The sequence below is a fragment of the Grammomys surdaster genome, unplaced genomic scaffold (assembly GCF_004785775.1).
Source record: "Grammomys surdaster isolate TR1022 unplaced genomic scaffold, NIH_TR_1.0 126124, whole genome shotgun sequence".
Taxonomy (NCBI): Eukaryota; Metazoa; Chordata; class Mammalia; order Rodentia; family Muridae; genus Grammomys; species Grammomys surdaster.
The window spans coordinates 970,058-988,156 of NW_021620932.1; the positions used below are offsets into that span (position 1 = coordinate 970,058).

An 18,099-nucleotide genomic window follows, 5' to 3' on the forward strand; every position below is an offset into this window, starting at 1 on the left:
GACTCCCTTCTCCCAGGCGATTCTAGATTCCTTCAAGTTGAGGGTTTACACTAATCATCACAGTAACCTTGGAGGATGATGATGGGAGATACTGGAGATGAGTTTTGTTTGTCGTGGCCATATGATATCAGCAGACGCATAACATGGATGAACCTCAAAAATGGGACTTCTGTGAAAAGTACATGGGGAGAAGTATGTTGCAGAGATGGAAAGTTCAGCTTTGGGCAGTGTGTGTGTAGACACAAGGGTCCAATGGATCCAGACTGACCACAACAGTATAACAGGGAAAAGCCAGGAACAAAACCAACTTGCCTTGTCAGTAGTTCTAGGCTTAAAACAGAGTGTAGAACATAGGGGCATGAGGAGTATGTAGAGGAGGGAAAGTGAAGAAGTAGAACCAGAAAAGTATAAGACTGGATCAGGGATCCCAAGGGCATGGCTTCAGAAGGTCTATGAAGAAGTAAAGGGAAGAGTAGAAGAGTGGCCTGAGACAGGGTAATGAGAGTATGTAACTTTGAGAGTGAAAAGAATAAAATAAAATAAATAAAATAATACATTAAAAAATTACACACACACAAGCATATAAGGAAACACTGCCAACTACATACACAGATGAAAATGATATCATATACATTAGCACCAAACCTCAGAAGCAGAACAACATGGAGTGATATATTTCAAGCTTTGAAAGTAAATAGCTGTCAACTAAGATTGCTGTATACCACAGCAAAATTATCTGCTGAAAGAGATGGGAAAGTATGATCATTTCCAGACAAAAGGCAAACACATGTTAGGGCATGTGCTTAACTCATGACAACTAAGATGGCACTATGGAAAATTCTTAAAGTAATCTTGCACAAGGAAAGAGATCCACACATGATAATGCAGGGAAGAATGCATTCCTTGAAAGCAACAGATGAATAGAAGAGACCTAGAAAGAAATCAGTTATACCCAGCACAGCAAGCCAGCAAATGTCCAACACTATGAGCAAAAGGAGAAGAAAAGAACTATTAAGTAATCAACTACCCAGAACAATAGACAACAAGACTATAAATAATAAGAAACCTTTTGAGATTACAACCTTAAATGACAAAAGTCTTAGCTCAACAATAAAAAGATACTGAATAATAGACTGAATTTAAAAATGTAAGTTCCAAGCTACCAAGGATACAGCTCAAATTGAGACAAGGTCCTGAAAAGGGGGTGTTTGAGATCATTAGAAGAAATGACTCAAAGTCATTGATGGGGTGCAAGCTGACAGCTCTGTTGTCCACTGGAGATGGCTTACTAGACAGTTCTCTGCTTGAAATAGCTCTCTGTTCAAGTTATATCTCTAGATAGATCTTGGATTTTCCAACCAAAGTCAGAAAACTTACTAGAAAAAATTCTAAAATAGCTATAATAGCTTTTTGGTTCTCCAACCATAGTCAGAAAATCTGTCAAAATATTTAAAAGAGCTATGTTAGTTCTCCAAGCCGTTCTCCTAGGTAGCTCTGTCTCACAGACCAAAGTTCTGTCTTTTATTTACATATCAATCCGGCCATATACCCTATAGTCCCTTTTGCTTATCCCATGAATCAGCATTTTATGACCTCAGCTCCTTGATTCTTAGAAAAAGATAGCAAGTCATTTTATTTTATTTTATTTTATTTTATATTTTATTTTATTTTATTTTATTTTATTTTATTTTTTAACATGACAAATGAATTCAGAGATTTTTCTGCCTTTGTAAGCACAACCAGTAAGTTTAGCTGGGTGGGATCTTGCACAAAGATCACCATTGCCTGAATTCTTTATCTCTTTTCTTATTTTTTTTTTCTGACAAGCTGGCTCATAATTATAGTTGCCTTTGTTCTTATAGGTCCATTAAGCCCCTTACACAATTCATGTATTTTCCATAGTTAAGGAATACTCTAAAAGACAGCTCTGACAGTGACTTATTTATTCTTGAACTCATGTTTTCAGAGCTCTTTCCCACAGCCTTAAGTGTTGCCCTGAAGGTCTGAGTGTCACAGGGATACATCCTAGCTTCCCAGAATTGTGCTGTTTCTGATTATTATGGAGTCATTAACCTTGGAAGAGAGAACATTCCAAAAGGAGGAACATAAAGTAAATTATGTACATTAATACTACATTACATTAATACATAAACCTTATGCTCTGCTCCAGGGGTAGGAACTGTGTCATACTACCCCATGCAGGACCCAGCACCAATTGTCTGCTGTTGGAAATGCATACTTAGGAAAGATATACATAAATTGAGAGTCAAGGGTTAGAAATTAAACTCTCAAGTACATAAAAACTGCAAATAGCCTGGAGTAGCAGTTCTCATATCTGATAATGCAGATGTCATACAAAAATTGGGGAGAAAAGATAAAAGAGACCACTGCATATTAGTAAATGAAATAATTCACCAAGAGAACATAATTATATCAATATTTATGCACCAAATCTTGGGCCCCTAATTTCATAAAAATGAATGGTAAAAGTCATAAAAGAACACTGAGTCCTGACACAATAATAACAGCACACTTAAATAGTATACTCATACATATAGAGTGATCTTCCAAATTAAAAATCAGCCAAGAAACTCCAGATCTGGTCTATGCCATAGATCATCTGTACCTAACAAGTATCTACTGAACTTTCCACCCAACAGATAGGTAAGACCCATTCTTTGCAGCAGTACATGGAAACTTCTCTAAAATTGACCACATTATAAAGCCACAAAACAAGCTTCAATAATTTCAAAACCTAAGTAACTCACCACACATTGTCAGACCATAGTGGAATAAAACTATACACTAACAGCAAGAAGACCCACAGAAAGTAGACAGATAATTGGAAACTGAACAACATGCTCTTAAATAGACAGTATATCATGGAAGAAATTAGCACTTAAATTTTACAATCCCAAAAATAAAATGAAAATGAGACTGTCACCTATCGAAATCTGTGGGATATAGCCATGGCAGTCCCAAGAGCAAAGTTTGTAGCAGTGCGTGACTATATTAAACAAATCAGTGAGATCTCATGTAAATGATCATATAGAAGAAGCAAGACGAATCCAAATCCAAACATGGCAATAGCAAAAAATAATAAAGATTGGGGCAAAAGTTAATGAAATAGAGAGTAAAAGAGCAATGCATAGAATTAATAATAAAAAAATAATGATTCATTTAAGGATGAACAAGATTGAATAAGCCTTAGCAATATAAACCAAAATAAAAATTAAACTCAGATTAATAAAATTAGAGATGAAATGGGAGTCATTACAACAGACTTTGATGAAATTCAGATGATCCTCAAGGAATTTTAAAATATACACTTTAAAATGTATATTTCCATATGTTGGAAAAACCCAGAAGATATATATCTATATTTAAGCATATATGACCTATCAAATTAAAGGCAGAAAAAGCAAGAAGATTGAAGCAATTGTTAAAAGATTCCCACAAAACAACAACAACAACAGCAAACCCAAGTCTGGACAGAAATCTGTTCCTCTAGATTTTATCAAATACTAGGAAAGATTGATTACTGACTCTTCCAAACTGTTCCATAAACTAGAAAAGGAGGGATCAACAAACTTGTTCTATAAAACCAGCGTAACCCTGTTGAGGTTTGGTATATTGCTATGTATTGTAACACTAAATTCTGTGCCTGAAGGTCTAGTTGCCTATGAATGAATTCTTATGTTTACCAGCTTATGTTGTACAAACCTTGTTCCTTAATTTGAATCTATTGGTTAAATAAAAAGAGCTACAGCCAATTTCTGGAGGGATTAGAAATAGACATGTTTTGAGTTACCTGGTTGGAGATTGAAAAAGTGGTAGAGAAGAAAGGATATGGAGAGAGGAGGAAATCACCATGAGGAAACATGAACCATGAGCACACAGAAGAAACAGCAAGTATTTGGAGTACATGGCTTGGGAGGTAGCCAGACCAGCAGTTAGAAAAGCAGATTAGGGATTAACCCCAAATTTTTCAAAGCCAAATAAAATAGCCATAGTCTGAGACTCTTTTATCTATAAGCTAGACAGAGATAGGTTTAAATTGGTTCAACTATATAACCGTTGCATAACCCTGAATAATGACACAACAGCAACCGCAAATAAAGAACACAGCTGACTACTCTTGATGATGAACATAAATGCAAAAAAATAGAATAAATGAAAAAACTTACAAAATTTATAGTCACCTTAAGTAGATCGTATATCAAGATAAAATTGGTTTCATCCCAAGATTCAAGGTTGGTTCAAATACACAAATCACTCCTCTTAATAGGCTTACAGGCAGAAATCACATAATTATCTTGACTATGGCATAGGTGTAAGTTGAATCCAAACATTATGACTCTGAAATCCATTCTTCTATTGCCCTCTATTATGCTTTTCAAAAGATCTGATTTATATCTTAGACACTAGGAATAAAGTGCAGAAGAGCTGTCATTTCTTCCTACCAATAATGAGGATGCAAGCCTGTGCTACTACATAACTCAAAATTTTCAACAAAATCTCAATTTTCACAAAAACTAGCAGTTAGACTCTTCTTGGCAGTATAGTGTGGGACAGCACTCTTCAGTGTGTTTCTTTATGGAGCCAAATGTGTGCTTGGCCTTGCCACAAAGAAAAAAAATAGCAAAAGGAAGGACTCCGGAACCCTCTCCAGATTTCAAGGCTGTTGATTGACAATGGCATGAGTCATGGATTCTGGTCTAAGAGCTGCTGTTCTCATTCATTGCTGCAGTGTAGAGTGGGCCATTTCAACTTTACCATCCTCTTCTAAAAGGTGAGTTACATCCTCCTACCACTTCTAATGTTGTGAAGATCAAGTAAGTTCATTTCTGCAAAGCATCATACACCAGGACCTGAACCAAAGTATGCTCTTCTTAGGAAAGTCTAGCCCCTAGTATAGACAGACCTTCTCTCTTGAAACTAGGTGGTAAAAATAAACACGTATGTTAACACAAAATGAAATGAAAGTATTTTCAACCAACGGCCATGCTTCCTTTCAACTTCACTCTTCTTATGCTCACATCCTAGGCTACTTCCTATGTACTTGTTAGGCTATTTCCTATCTTGTGTTTTTCTCATCCTCATGCCATCTAGTCAAGGGCAACTTGTTTTTTACTTAAGATCAATATGTATTCGTTTCTTCCTATTCCTTTCTTCAAATTCCGTCACACAATCCCTTCTTTTGATCATGACTTTTGTACTGGAGTTTAACAGGTCAAAAGATGGAGTGTGTGAATGTCTGAGATGTTTGCAGAACCTGTCTACTGTGTCTAGAACACAATATTACTGAGGAAATCTCATGCTGAGGTACTTAGAAATGACGTGATAGGAAGCTATTAATCTCACAATAACAAATGCAGGTTTTGCACTAGTGAGAGTTTGAAGGTCTCAGAGGAGATAAGACACAGGACAGATGTGTATCATACAGGAAGGTGACTTACGCATTAATGACAAAGCGAGGTAAAAAAAAGCACATAAAAGTAAGCAGACTGAAATCTAAAATCCTGTGACCTTGTGAGCTATGGGAGTGGCCCGATCCAAAGAAGCATGATGGGAAAAAAAGAGACAGGATAGATCCATGAAGCCTTTGCCAGCCGGAATGCACAGATGAGTATTTATAAAACATCTTGCTCCACTGCAGTTCTAAGCCCTCAAGATAACAAGAGAACACATCACCATGCTCAAAGCAGACCTCAATGTGGCACTGTTGAGATGCAGAAAGGGAACCCAGGTGTGAGCCATTGTCAGAGACGGCAGGTGGAATGGGCATCACTGGGGCAGTGAAACTGGTCAGAATGGCTTTGGAAATGGAGCTGAAGATTCTTCCAAGAAGTGGTGCTGCAAGGGCAGCACTGGGAGCTTCAGCAGAACAGGGGCAAGAGGGTGAAAACAGGAAACGAGAAGGAAACGAGAAGGGAGAAGAGGCAACTAGAGATGGCTCTGTGCCCTTTGCAAGGCCCTTGAAGGTCGTCGAACTCCACGGGCAATGGAAGGTGCACTGTATATCTCCAATTTATTTCCCACTAAGTAGCATAGCCACACTTACACATGGAAGTTTGCCTCTTTATTGTAGTTTTGTGGGGGGTTTTGGTTTTGTTTAATTTGTAATCTAGGCTGGCTTTCAACTGATTATATAGCTCATGTACTCTTGTGCTTTTGGCAATATTCCCCCCTCAGCCTCCTGAGTGCTAAGATTATAGGCAAGCACCACCATGCCTAATTTAATACAAACTCTTCTTAGCCTGAATTTCTTTATTTTTAAAATGGGCACAAAATCATATACCTTATGAGGCTGACATAGCCTAGTATGACTGTTGAAACACATTTGAGTACTGACTGACTATAGCAGAGAATGTCAGTTTCTTTTTTCAGACTATGAGACTAGAAAATGGTGGTGCCTTCAGGGAGCAGCTAGCATAAGAAGATATTCAGGGTTGAGGCTTCTAGGTGGAAGTCTTTGATCATTTGATGTTTCTGTGGCCCTGAGAAAATGGCCTTTGCCTGGATGCATGGTTGAGAGCAAGGGTAGAGAAGCAAAGAAATGGGGACATTTTTATAAAGCTTGCTCTGACGTGCTCAAGTAGCTTTTCTCTATTCTTGTCACACAGTCCTCTCTCTCCCCAAAGCTGAGAGACTCTTTAAGTGAACCACAAAACAACTCTGTATTCATCCTTGCTCATCATTTTTCCCCTAGTACAGGGACCCAAATGCTCTCCTCCAGTATGCCTTCTGTGACAGAGAGCGCTCAAACATGTGTTCCAACAGAGGCCTGGCAGCAGAAAGCCTGTGCTGTATCTAGTTCCCCAGAGCTCCAGAGCCTATTTTAGAACTGATATCTCTCAGTGTATACCATCCACGTTATCCTCGTGCTGTTGTTGCACTGAGCACCCACCCCTCATGTGAGAAGACTGAGCATTTTGATTTGCCCTGAACACAGCAAGTGAAGATATAGCCGAGCCAAGGGAATTCAGCCATGATATCAAATGACCAGCAGCTTTCTCCTCTGTTGAAATGTATCTTCCCTAATCACTGGCTTTCTCTTGTCTGCATGCCTTGTATCAGGTTGAATACTTTCTTTGCCCTACTTACCTTCACTGCCACTTTGTTGAATTATCACTCTTTCCTTAGGCATTAGAATCCCAGGTCAGTCTCGGTAGATAAGACCAAGGGTAGACAAGTCTTGTCATGCTTCCTCTAGGCTGAATGATGTGTCTGCCATGTACTGTCCTTTGACATTGTCTATAGACCTGTCCACCTTCCCAAAGAGGTCACGATGCCTCTGGGGCCATCTTGGTTTCCTCAGTCCTGGCTCCACTGTTGGGTCTCAGTAGATGATGAATTGTGAATAAGTAAGTATGTGTTTCCTTATAATTTTATAAACAGCAAAGATTAAATAAAATGTTAAATGTTACATTTTTACTTATGCACAGATTTTATTTATTCTTGGTTTTTAATTTGTCAATATCGTTTTTCTCCCAAAGTCATTTCATGAATTAATTCTGTCTTGTGAATCTTATTGTTAAAATCTTAAAATTATCACATCTTTACTTACCAGAATGCTTTGAAATATTTTGAGTATGTCTTTATGCTTATCTGATATTTTAATTATTATATTACTCCAAGTATGTAGCCTCGAGGAGTACATAGCAAGTTTTCTGAAACTCATGGTTTTTAAATTGCCCGTCTTGTTCAATAAATGCAAGTATCTCTATAGACTATTTACTGCCTTATCCAATTTTATCTTAGAACTAGCTTCCATTTTGGATTAAATATTTTTGGAGATTATACCTATTGGAAGTAACAAAGGAAAAGTTAAAAATTACTCAATAATTTATGTTCTTCAAATGAACTTCATTATCTTTATAATTATAACCTACACTCTCAAATTTGCAAGATGATTTTGTTTTTACTCTAATAGAAATTAATTTTTATAAAGAATATTAGGGATGCCTTTTTTTTCTACCCAGAATTCATCTTCTTTAACCAACTATGGAGGAAGTGGGCTTTGTATTCTCTGACATAGTTCCTTCAGTGATTCATTCAGTAAATATGCTTTGATTACTTGGCATATGACAGGCACTGTTTCAGGCTCCAGTCTACAGTCATGAATACAGTAAAGTTTGTGCTTTCACAGAAACACACAGCTATATTTGCATTTATATCTATGTAAATAGGTACATGCACGGTGCTAAGTGGTACTAAGTACCATAGAAGAAAAGAGCTCAGAGTGTAAGGAAACAGGACATCTCAAGAGTTCTGTCTCAGATCGGCTGGTGCATTTGAGACGCTTTGACATGGCCCCATTTGAGACACATGAATGGGAGAGTACATAGAACAGACACTTGTAGATAGGTGGGTAGAACAGGAAAGGGAGGACAAATCTGAGTCCTGGAACTTTCCAGATAGACATGGTGGCTTCAGGAAATAAGACTGTGAAGAAGACACCAAGAAAGTAGGAGGAGATGCAGGGGACAAGACTAGAAATTGGGTGACAAGTGCTTGGAGATGAAGGACTGGCCAGCCAGGGTCAATACCGATAGGTTGAGGGTAAGAACAACTAAGAGCATTGCCTGGTTGCTAATGGTTATGTTCCCAGGGAATCACATGTCCATATAGGGCTGCACTATTTTGGACCGGTCCCTCTTGTTGAGGTCTTGCCTTTTCTGATGCCCCTGAGAGCCACATAAGGTAGATTCAAACAGTGGAGATGAGTGGGCACAGTGGGGCTCAGTCCCTAACTAGAGAGGTGCAGGTCACATTTCTCACATTCGGAAATGTCTCCTGGGATAAGCCTAAGAGGTAGGGCCCAGGTTTCTTCTCTAGTTTATTTTTAAAATCCTTTGAAGTTTGGACTTTCTCATATTTCTCAAAAGTAGAATATGAATTAAATGTGGGAGGAAATTATGTTCAGGATCATAAATTCCCTTCTTCCAATTTTATTCTTTCCTTAAGAAGTCTATTAGCAGCCCTGGATAGAGGGCTCAGTGGTTAAGAGCACTAGCTGTTGTTCTGAAGGACCTGAGTTTGGTTCCCAGCATGCACAAGGCATCTTACAATCTTCTGTAACTCCAGTTCCTTGGGGACTTACCACCTTCTCCTGGCCTCTCTGTGTATCAGGCACTGCATGATCAGGATGCATCAACATGTATGCAGGCTAGGCATCCACACATACACATTCAATTTACACATGATGAAATCTTTGAAAGAAATAAGTCTGTTCGATAGAGAAATTGTGGGCTGAAGTGGAGATGGAGACGTCTGTATAGTTTCTGATACAGGATTTGTAATCTAAATTATATTGATTTCCCTTGCTAACTATATTTCTTATTTGAAACCAGAGTTGGGTTACTTTTGTTTTGTTTTTGTTTGTTTTGTTTAGTTTCAAGTAACAAACTTTTCAGATACCGATGGCTTCTGAGGGAAAAAATAAATCTTAAGAAACAATGGATACTGTTGTGTAACTATTTTCAGAAACAGCCGATTAGTATGAAGTCTGCCAAACTGAAAATAATCACAGATTTTGGCACTAAATGGAGGTTTATGCAGACAAGAGTCAATTTTATTCTTGCGTGAGGAGAGGTCCAGAGGCAATTCTTACAGAAAACTCTGACCTTCCTATCAGGTATCGTGTGCCCAGTTTCTGGGGAAGATTCTTTGTTCTCTCATCTGAATGTGATGTCTGATCAGCTTTCTTAGCTTGCTTAAACATGCTTCTCACTGAACAACTAAGACCCAAAATATAAGGAGTCTACCTTCAGTCTAAAACTTGACATGGAGGCTATGTGATGTCATACTGAGCAGCCCAGCTACAGCATGGGGCTACTGAGCTTTGATGAAGTCACTTATCAGGCACAAGAAAAGTCAATAAAAGCTTGGATTTTAAAATATCATCCTGAGTGAGGTAACTCAGACCCAAAAGGACAGGCATGATATGTACTCACTAATACGTGGATATTAACCAAAAAAAAAGTACAGAATACCCACGATACAGTCCACAGAACTCAAAAAGGTCAACAAGCTGAAGGGCCCAAGTGAGGACAGATGCCTCAGTCCCATTCTGGGTGGAGAAGAAAGCAATCACAGGAGGGGGGAAGGAGGGAGTATCCTGTCTGGGAAAGGGGAGAAGGAGGGGGAGAGGGGTCATGTTGGGTGGGGAAAAAGGACTAAAGCTCTGAGGGCTAGCAAAAAGAATGAAAACAGGCAACCTCGGGACGTAGGAGGTGGGGAGACCCTCTAGAATATACCAGGGACCTGGGAGGTGAAAGACTCTCAGGACTCAAAGGGAGGGACCTTAGATTAAATGCCCTACACTAGGGAGAGGGAACTTGTAGAGCCCTCCTCCACCAGAAAAACAGGGCATCAAGTTAGGGATGGGGTTGCCATTTCACAGTCAAAGTCTCTGACCCAGAATTGTTCCTGTCTGAAAGAACTACAGGGACAAAAATGAAGAGGAACCTAAGGAAAAGGAGGTACAGCAACAGGCCCAAAGTGGGATCCAGCTCAAGGGGAGGCCCCAAGGCCTGACATTATTACTGAGGCTGTGGAGTGCTCACAAAAGGGAGCCTATCACGACTGCCCTCTGAAAGACCTAACAAGCAGCTGAAAGAGTCAGATGCAGATATTTGCACCCAACCAATGGACAGAAGCTGCTGGCCCCTGTGGTTGAACTAGGGAAAAGCTGAAAGAACAATGGTCGTCTCAGACACTGGACCACCAACCAGGCAGGATACACAAGCTGATATGAGGCCCCCAACACATATACAGCAGATAACTGCCTAGTCTGGGTTCAGTCAGATAAGATGCACCTAACCCTCAAGAGACTGGAGGCCCCAGGAAGTGGGAGGTCAGGTAGGGTGGGGGCTGAGGGGGGAATCCTCACGGAGACAGGGCAAGTGGGAGGAGATACTTGATGTAGAACAATCAGAGGGTGGACCAGGAAGGGGATAAAATCTGGAGTGTTAAAAAAAAAGAGTAATTAAAATTTAAAAATGGGTTATTTTTGGTAATATATAAAATTAATATGTGTTAGCTCATAATGTTCCCTAAGACTTATGGAGTGCAGCTATAGCCTACAGGGTATTGGAATGCTCAAGGAACATTAGCTATTGCTGCTGTCGTTGTTACCATTGTCTAAGATGAAGGGAGAGAATTTCATTTTGGACTAAAAAGTCAAAGAATATGCATGTAAGTTATGAAGAAGATACATTAGGGAGATTGTTGAAGACAGGGCTCTTAATATCAGAGTCAACTAGAGCTTGTGGACACAGAGACTGCTGGAAGCTGCTCTATTTCTGTTAATGTGCTGTCTGTAGAACAATAAAATTTCTAACAAAGTCCCAACCCATGTGGCTATGGCTGATCTGCTTTCATACTTGGAGGAACTCCATATTACAGTCTTTTTTCCTCTTCTAGAAAAGGAGTTTGGTGTCTGGCACTGGCCTGAACAAATGTGGCTCTGTGTTTCCAGCTTGTTTTCCCAAGAAACCAGAGTACAGATGCTGTTCACACATTTCCGATTCCCTATACAAGGCTGATGCTTTCCATTCACTGGACATAAACTAATGTGCCACAAGCTCCCCTCGGTCCTAAAATTACCACAGTGTATCAGAGATATATTGCCCACTCTCCTGGAACCAAGCAGGGCAAATGCCATTAAGCACATAGTTGTACAAGAGCAGCATTTGTAAATTCTGCAGAATAAAAGAACTTTGATTTTTATATTGATTTCTGAGATAGATTGGAAAATACTTCTATGTCTGTTTTAGAACTAAGAGGAAAGGTACGGAATCAGGAAACGTAATGCTGATGGAATCCTTGGAAATCACCTTCCTTATATTCAGGACAAATAGAGTTAAAGAAATTCCTCAAAGTCCCAGGAGCAACTAAAATTAGAGTGAAAGTAAACTCTTCTTTGACTCACCTTTTCATTATGTCTCGTAGCTGAAAACAAGGTCTTGGTGCTTTATAATATATATGCTATATATGCAATGCACCAACTTTTATAAAAAAAAAAAAGACAAAGATGAGACCTCGAAAGAATTACAACTAAGTTTTCTCCAATTTAAAGTACTGTATCATACCTATAAAACAGTTACTACTTCTCTTGGTGGCTTGGAAGTTAGCCAGTATTCTCATTGTATTATCTGGTGGCTGGTTTTACATCTGAATTTGTGTCTGAAGGGTCCCCATCTCTTTGATAGATTTTTACTAGAAATTATTCATCTTTTTGTCGTTGTAAACTTTGTTGAAAAGGGTCCATAATTTCTGGAGACTTTTCTAAGAATACAATTTTAATTCTTTTGCAATCCACCTGTTATCCCATTTACCCTAAACTTGTCTAAAAGAATGTCTAGGTTCAAAAAATTCTAGGCTGACCTGTGAATGCCAGGCCATTTCCTAACCATAACAAAAGCTAGTTGTGCTAGCCCAGTGTCAGACCCTATTTAGTTCTTTCTCAGTTTTCCCCTTTCACCAAGGAAAGACAATGACTATTCAGGGATCATTATATCATGATAGTTATATGATCTTTACCCAGTGAAGATCATGTCAAAAAAAAAAAAACCAGAAAACAACAACAACAACAACAGAGCTCATGAGCTAGAGAGATGGCTGAGTGGTTAAGAGCACATATTGGTCTTGCAGAGGACCTGAGTTCAATTCGCAGCACCCACATCAGGAAATTCACAACTGTCTGTTACTCTAGCTCCAGGAAATCTGACATCTATCACATTATAAACAAGTGCTCATAAATAAATAACAATAATAAATATTATTAAAAAAAAGTTCACTACAGGGAAAGGTTAGCCCACCCTAGCTTTTTATTTTAGGATTACTAGTTGACTTATTATATTCAGTAAGAGCTATGAATTAACATTTAAAACTCTGGCTAAAGAATATCAGCAACATAAATGTCAGGGACAAATAATCCTTAGTCTTTGTAATTACCTTTAAAGCTAGGGGTCTATAAAATCTATGAAGAAAGAAAAATCTCAGAAAAAACTCTGCAACTAACATTTTCTTCAAAAATAACTAAGAATCACTATTATTAATTAGGATGTACACATTTATTCTAGTATTGGTTATTGTTATTATTATTATTATTATTATTATTATTATGGTTTTTTGAGACAGGGTTTCTCTGTATAGCCCTGGCTGTCCTGGAACTCACTAGGTAGACCAGGCTGGCCTCGAACTCTCGAACTCAGAAATCTGCCTGCCTCTGCCTCCCAAGTGCTGGGATTAAAGGCATGTGCCACCACCGCCCAGCTGGATCTTATTATTTAAGTTTCTTTTTGTTTATTAGGTTTACTGTATTGCACAGGCTGTCTTTTAACGTAGGGGTTTAAACGATCTTCCTGTCTCAGCCTCCCAAGTGTTGAGATTACCAGTGTGAGAAACTGCATTTAGCTCTGATGCCTGTCTCTGCACTGTGGACATAACTTAGGGTTTGAATTGCCTCCTTTTGATGGTCCAGGAAACTTTCTCTTACATAATACTAAGGAAGAGAAGAAATTGCAAAGTCAAAATATTCTGTTCCTGGCAGTGATGTTTCATAAGCCTAGATCATTATTGAGACAGAAGACTAGAGCAACTGCTCATTGAGGAAATAACGTAACTGTATTTTAATTAACTTTTTTTTAATTCCTGCCCCAGGCAAAAGATAGTCTTGGATAAGAAGGGAGAATCTCAAAAACCTGAAGAGAAATTTAGACGCTGTGGTTTCTGGGAAAGGGCCTGTGGCCTACTTCTCTGAAGGAGTGCCTGTTGAAGCATGAGCCATGGAACCCAGGATGCAGTTGGAGGCCCCACAGATAAAGTTGACCTGAGTTCCTGGCCTTTGCAGTAGGAAGGATTCTCTGCACAGACCTCAAGGCAAGGAGAATGCTGGGCTAGACAGGATTGAGATGAGAATGAACAGATGAGAATGCTGTTCAGAAGAATAAAACATGATCCCATGCACCCAAAGAGAATGTATGCAGCAAAATCCTGATGAGTCCAGCAAGAAGTCTGAGGTATTGGATGGAGAGGAGTGTTTGGTCCTCCCTCCCTCCAGCCTTTGTCCAGGCATCAATACCACATGCATGCCCCAAATTTAAACCCACTCACGGAGAGTGGCGTGACTTTGTGAATGGGGAGTGTGCTCTGTGTTAGCTGAAATCGAATCTTTAAGATTCGATTTAAGATTCTTCGGTTGCATGGGGAATGAAAATAAACACTGAGTTCAGTTAGAATAAAGAAATTCCCTGTACAAGCATTTATAAAGACTTTCTTTTTTGCCTACCACACACAAATTACTGTTTATTGAGCATGGATATATATTTTCCCCAAATAGAAAAACGGTTCCTTTTTTTTTTTTTTAAATAAAATTCAACTCAAAAGTAATAATGTGCTCCAATTAGTTGACATGTAAATTGGCAACAAACATTTCAGGAAAGATGGTAACTTCGCTTTCAAATGAAAAACTCTTGTGAGGAACAATCTCTGTCTTGAAATATTTTAATGTAAAACTTGTGTTGGTATTGTGTTTTTGGATTTGAAGACCAAATCAGCCCCCATACATTCCCTTCTCACATCCTGTGCTAGGAACTTTCCAGAAACTCTTGCTGCAGTGAGGTCCTCCGTAGAAGACCTCCCAGCTTCCTTTGGGACACGTCCCTGCTGTCAATGAAGTACATTCTCATTTTCTTATTTTAATCCAAATTGCTCTCCCGGTTCTCAGTCTTATTGTTTACACATTTCTCATGTCCCTGTATTTATTCCCTAGTGCATGTTACTCACTTCCTCCTAACTAATGCATAATGATTTGTAGCTTTTCTGTTTGCAACAAAGGACCATGGGTTCAGTTCCTCTGCTATACATGGGAAATGTTGGGCAGTCACACAGAGGCTTTGGGCTCCTCTGGTCTCCAGCACCTACTGGCTCTGGGACTTTTGGCAAACCATTTAATATCCCTTCCTTTTCTAATTTATAACATGGAGATGATAGCTCCTGCCTCCTAGAATCAGAAGTAAATGCCACATGCATAGAATTTGTATAGTAGCTTCTGGCAAATACTGATCAAGAAATGGCAACTATTACTATTGTCTGGCCTGGAATAAGGAACCTGTCATTTCCCTTCCATCCACAGATGGTCTTTTTTCTTCCCTTTTTGCTGTTATTCCTTAAACGCTTGTGGAATGTCTTTTGAATAAAGCACTCATCGCTTGCTAGCTGTTTTCGGTTCTATAAATGTTAATTAAACCCATAACATGTACCAGAAACCACAAGAGTAAGACTACAGAATGAATAAAATGTGTTCTCCTTTCTTCATCTGACAGCTTAGAAGAGACCCAGTTAACACCTTCTCATTTGCACATGTGAAATTGGAAGGGCACATTGGAGAAACTAGTCACTGAAGGCTTCTTGGTGTGGGGAAGCATTGGAATGAATCCTGAACCAAGTGAAGAACACTGGCAAAGCTGTCTAGAATATAAGAAGAACCCAGAACACAGAAAGGAACAGCATGAAGCCACAGCATGGTGATTGGGATGTGCTTTATTTAACATTTGTGGAAATTATTAAATAAAGAATGAAAACAGCCACTGTGGACTTGAACCAAGTTCACAAACTTGGTTACATAAAATATGGCTTATCCTCCTGCCTAGATAAATATATCTTCATAACATTCTTGCAGGCTGAGCTGTAATTTAGAATTCTAGAACATTCTGAGATTCCAGGCTCAAAATATAGTGAAAGGGGTGAGCTAGCTGTTAGCCCATGGTCTGCTGCTGAGCTGAATAGTCATGTCGGTCCAATGTCAGGCTGTAACTTTGATCACTCGTGTGATGCTAGAAACAGAGTCTTTCAGACGGAGGGTGGAGCTCCAGTGATGGAACTAATGTCCTTCTAGACAGACCTGCCAACTCCTTGATCAGAACCTTCCCAGCCTGCAGAACTGTGAGGAAAAAATGCCTGTGGTTTAAGTCACATGGTCTGTGGTATTTGTTGTAGCACCTCAAACAAAAGGATACACCCATCTCTTTCTTAAGCCTGACTCCACAGCCCAATCACATCTCTGGAAATGCTGTCAGTATTTGCCCCTTGGCCAATATACCTCAGTCCTGCCCAGAAGTACTATTATTGATCCTACAGACCATAAATTCAGGGAAGTGACCTATGTCAGTGTTGAAAAGACTTTGGGCCATTCCCCAGGGAGACTAGAACACCAGGCATCTGCAACACAAGGAGGAAACCTGGATTCTTAGTAAATTATTTTACTTAGCAACATGATTCTTCCTCTATGTTGAAGATCAAGAAGCCCTAGTTGCAATCTCTCAGTCTCTGGTGACATCTCAGACATCCTGACAGCAGAATGGTCCTGATGGCAAATTATACTTCTCCATCCCGCTGACAATGAAGAGAAAGACAGGAAAGTGGGCTGAAGTGTTGGCGATCTAGACAAGAGCCAATGCCATGTTTTTATTTAGGAGAATCTGAATTTTAATCTGTTGGTATTTGGAATCTTTGAAATGTTTTAAATAAAGAGTTGTCATAACATTTTCCTAGAAAAGTATGTTATCAGTTGTTTGGAAGATAGCCTAAAAACCAAGAGAGGGAATAAGACAGCGGAAGAGGAATGAGTTTTGGAACAGTTTGTCAAGAGAAGGAGCTGAATTCTACAGAGCCAAAAACTAGTATAACATGTGTTCTAGAGGGGAAAAAATTGATGTAAGTGTTTATCATTTGGGGATGGGAGTGGGAGGTTATGGGAAATGGAGGACAGAGAGGGCTCGTGAATGGTTCCCAGTGGTGGTGCACTCGTTTTCTATTGTCAGAAAGGAGTACACACTCACTTACCAGCTTAAAACACCAATTTATTTCCCACAGCTCATCTCAGCTGCATCCTCTGATCAGAATCTCACAAACAAAGCTGAACTTAAGTGTTGGCAGAGCTCCATCCCTTTGGAGAAGGTCTGAGAAGGGGTTTGCTTGAATCCATCTGAGAAGTTAATCCCTCCATAGTGCAGCACCAAGGTCCCATGTGTTAAACTAAGGCAAGACTTTGGTTCCAGGGGCAGCACACTCTTTACCTTCTTTCCAAGTGGCTCTTCCTATAATGGAGGGGTATTTTCCTTCATGCCTAATCTTTTTTTCCTATTGGATCTCCCTGATTCATCTCTCTTCTGTATCTCTGTTCTGCCTCCTTCCGGGATCATAAGGACTCACGATATTATAAAATGGGTCCTATCCGTATCCTACTGAATAATCTTGTGTTATAGCACTTAACCATAATATCACATCTAGAAAGTCTTTAGGCTATGTGACGATGAATACTGATAGGCTTCAAGAATTAGTGATAGTCATATTTAGAGAAATATTCTTTTTTGATGGGCATTTTAACAAACCTTCTGTCCCAATATGTCCCTTGCCTAAGCACAATCAGCTGGCTGCTGGTAGAACTTTAGTGAGAGTCTAGTCTTCTAAATTTCTGGTTCAGTTCATTGTCGAATTCCACCTTCTCAATACCACCCCAATGCCCTCTACTAAAGGCCTTACTTATTTTCTTTCTTAAGTCTGTGGAATTATGAAATAATGTCCCTGTCATAGTTTAGCTGTCAACTGTACATAAACCTACAGTGATCGGTAAGGGGAACTTCAATTGAAGAATTGCCTAGATCAGATTGGGTCAGAGACATATCTGTGAGCCATTCTCTTTATTGTTAATTGATATAGGAGGGTCCGGACCACTGTGGGTGGTACCATCCTTACGCAGATGGGCTGAGACTATATGAGACCTGAAACTGAGTAAGAAACAGAGAGTGAGCCAGTGAGCAGCATTCTTCCATGGCCTATCTCTGCTTCCATTCCTGCCTCCAGTTATTTGCTTTGAGCTCCTGTCCTGACTTCCTTCTAGGATGGATTATGACCTGGAAGTGTAAGCTAGATAATCCCTTCCCTCAGTGAATTGCTTGTGGTGTTGTCATGGTGCTTATCATAGCAACAGAAAGCAAACGAGATAAAAAAAAATCTAAAATAGGGTTTTTGTTTGTATTTGTCAGACGTGTTCACCGTTGAATCTCCAGCACTGGCAATAGTTTTTGG

At 39.4% G+C, this 18,099-nt stretch overlaps 1 non-coding gene across 1 annotated transcript; it reads right to left on the reverse strand.

Annotated features, from left to right (window-relative positions):
- Positions 1 to 1,345: 1,345 nt before the first annotated feature.
- On the reverse strand, positions 1,346 to 1,408 carry LOC114611816. The gene has a single exon (XR_003709895.1). It is a non-coding gene; the product is annotated as a U7 small nuclear RNA (small nuclear RNA).
- Between the last annotated feature and the right edge of the window lie 16,691 nt (positions 1,409 to 18,099).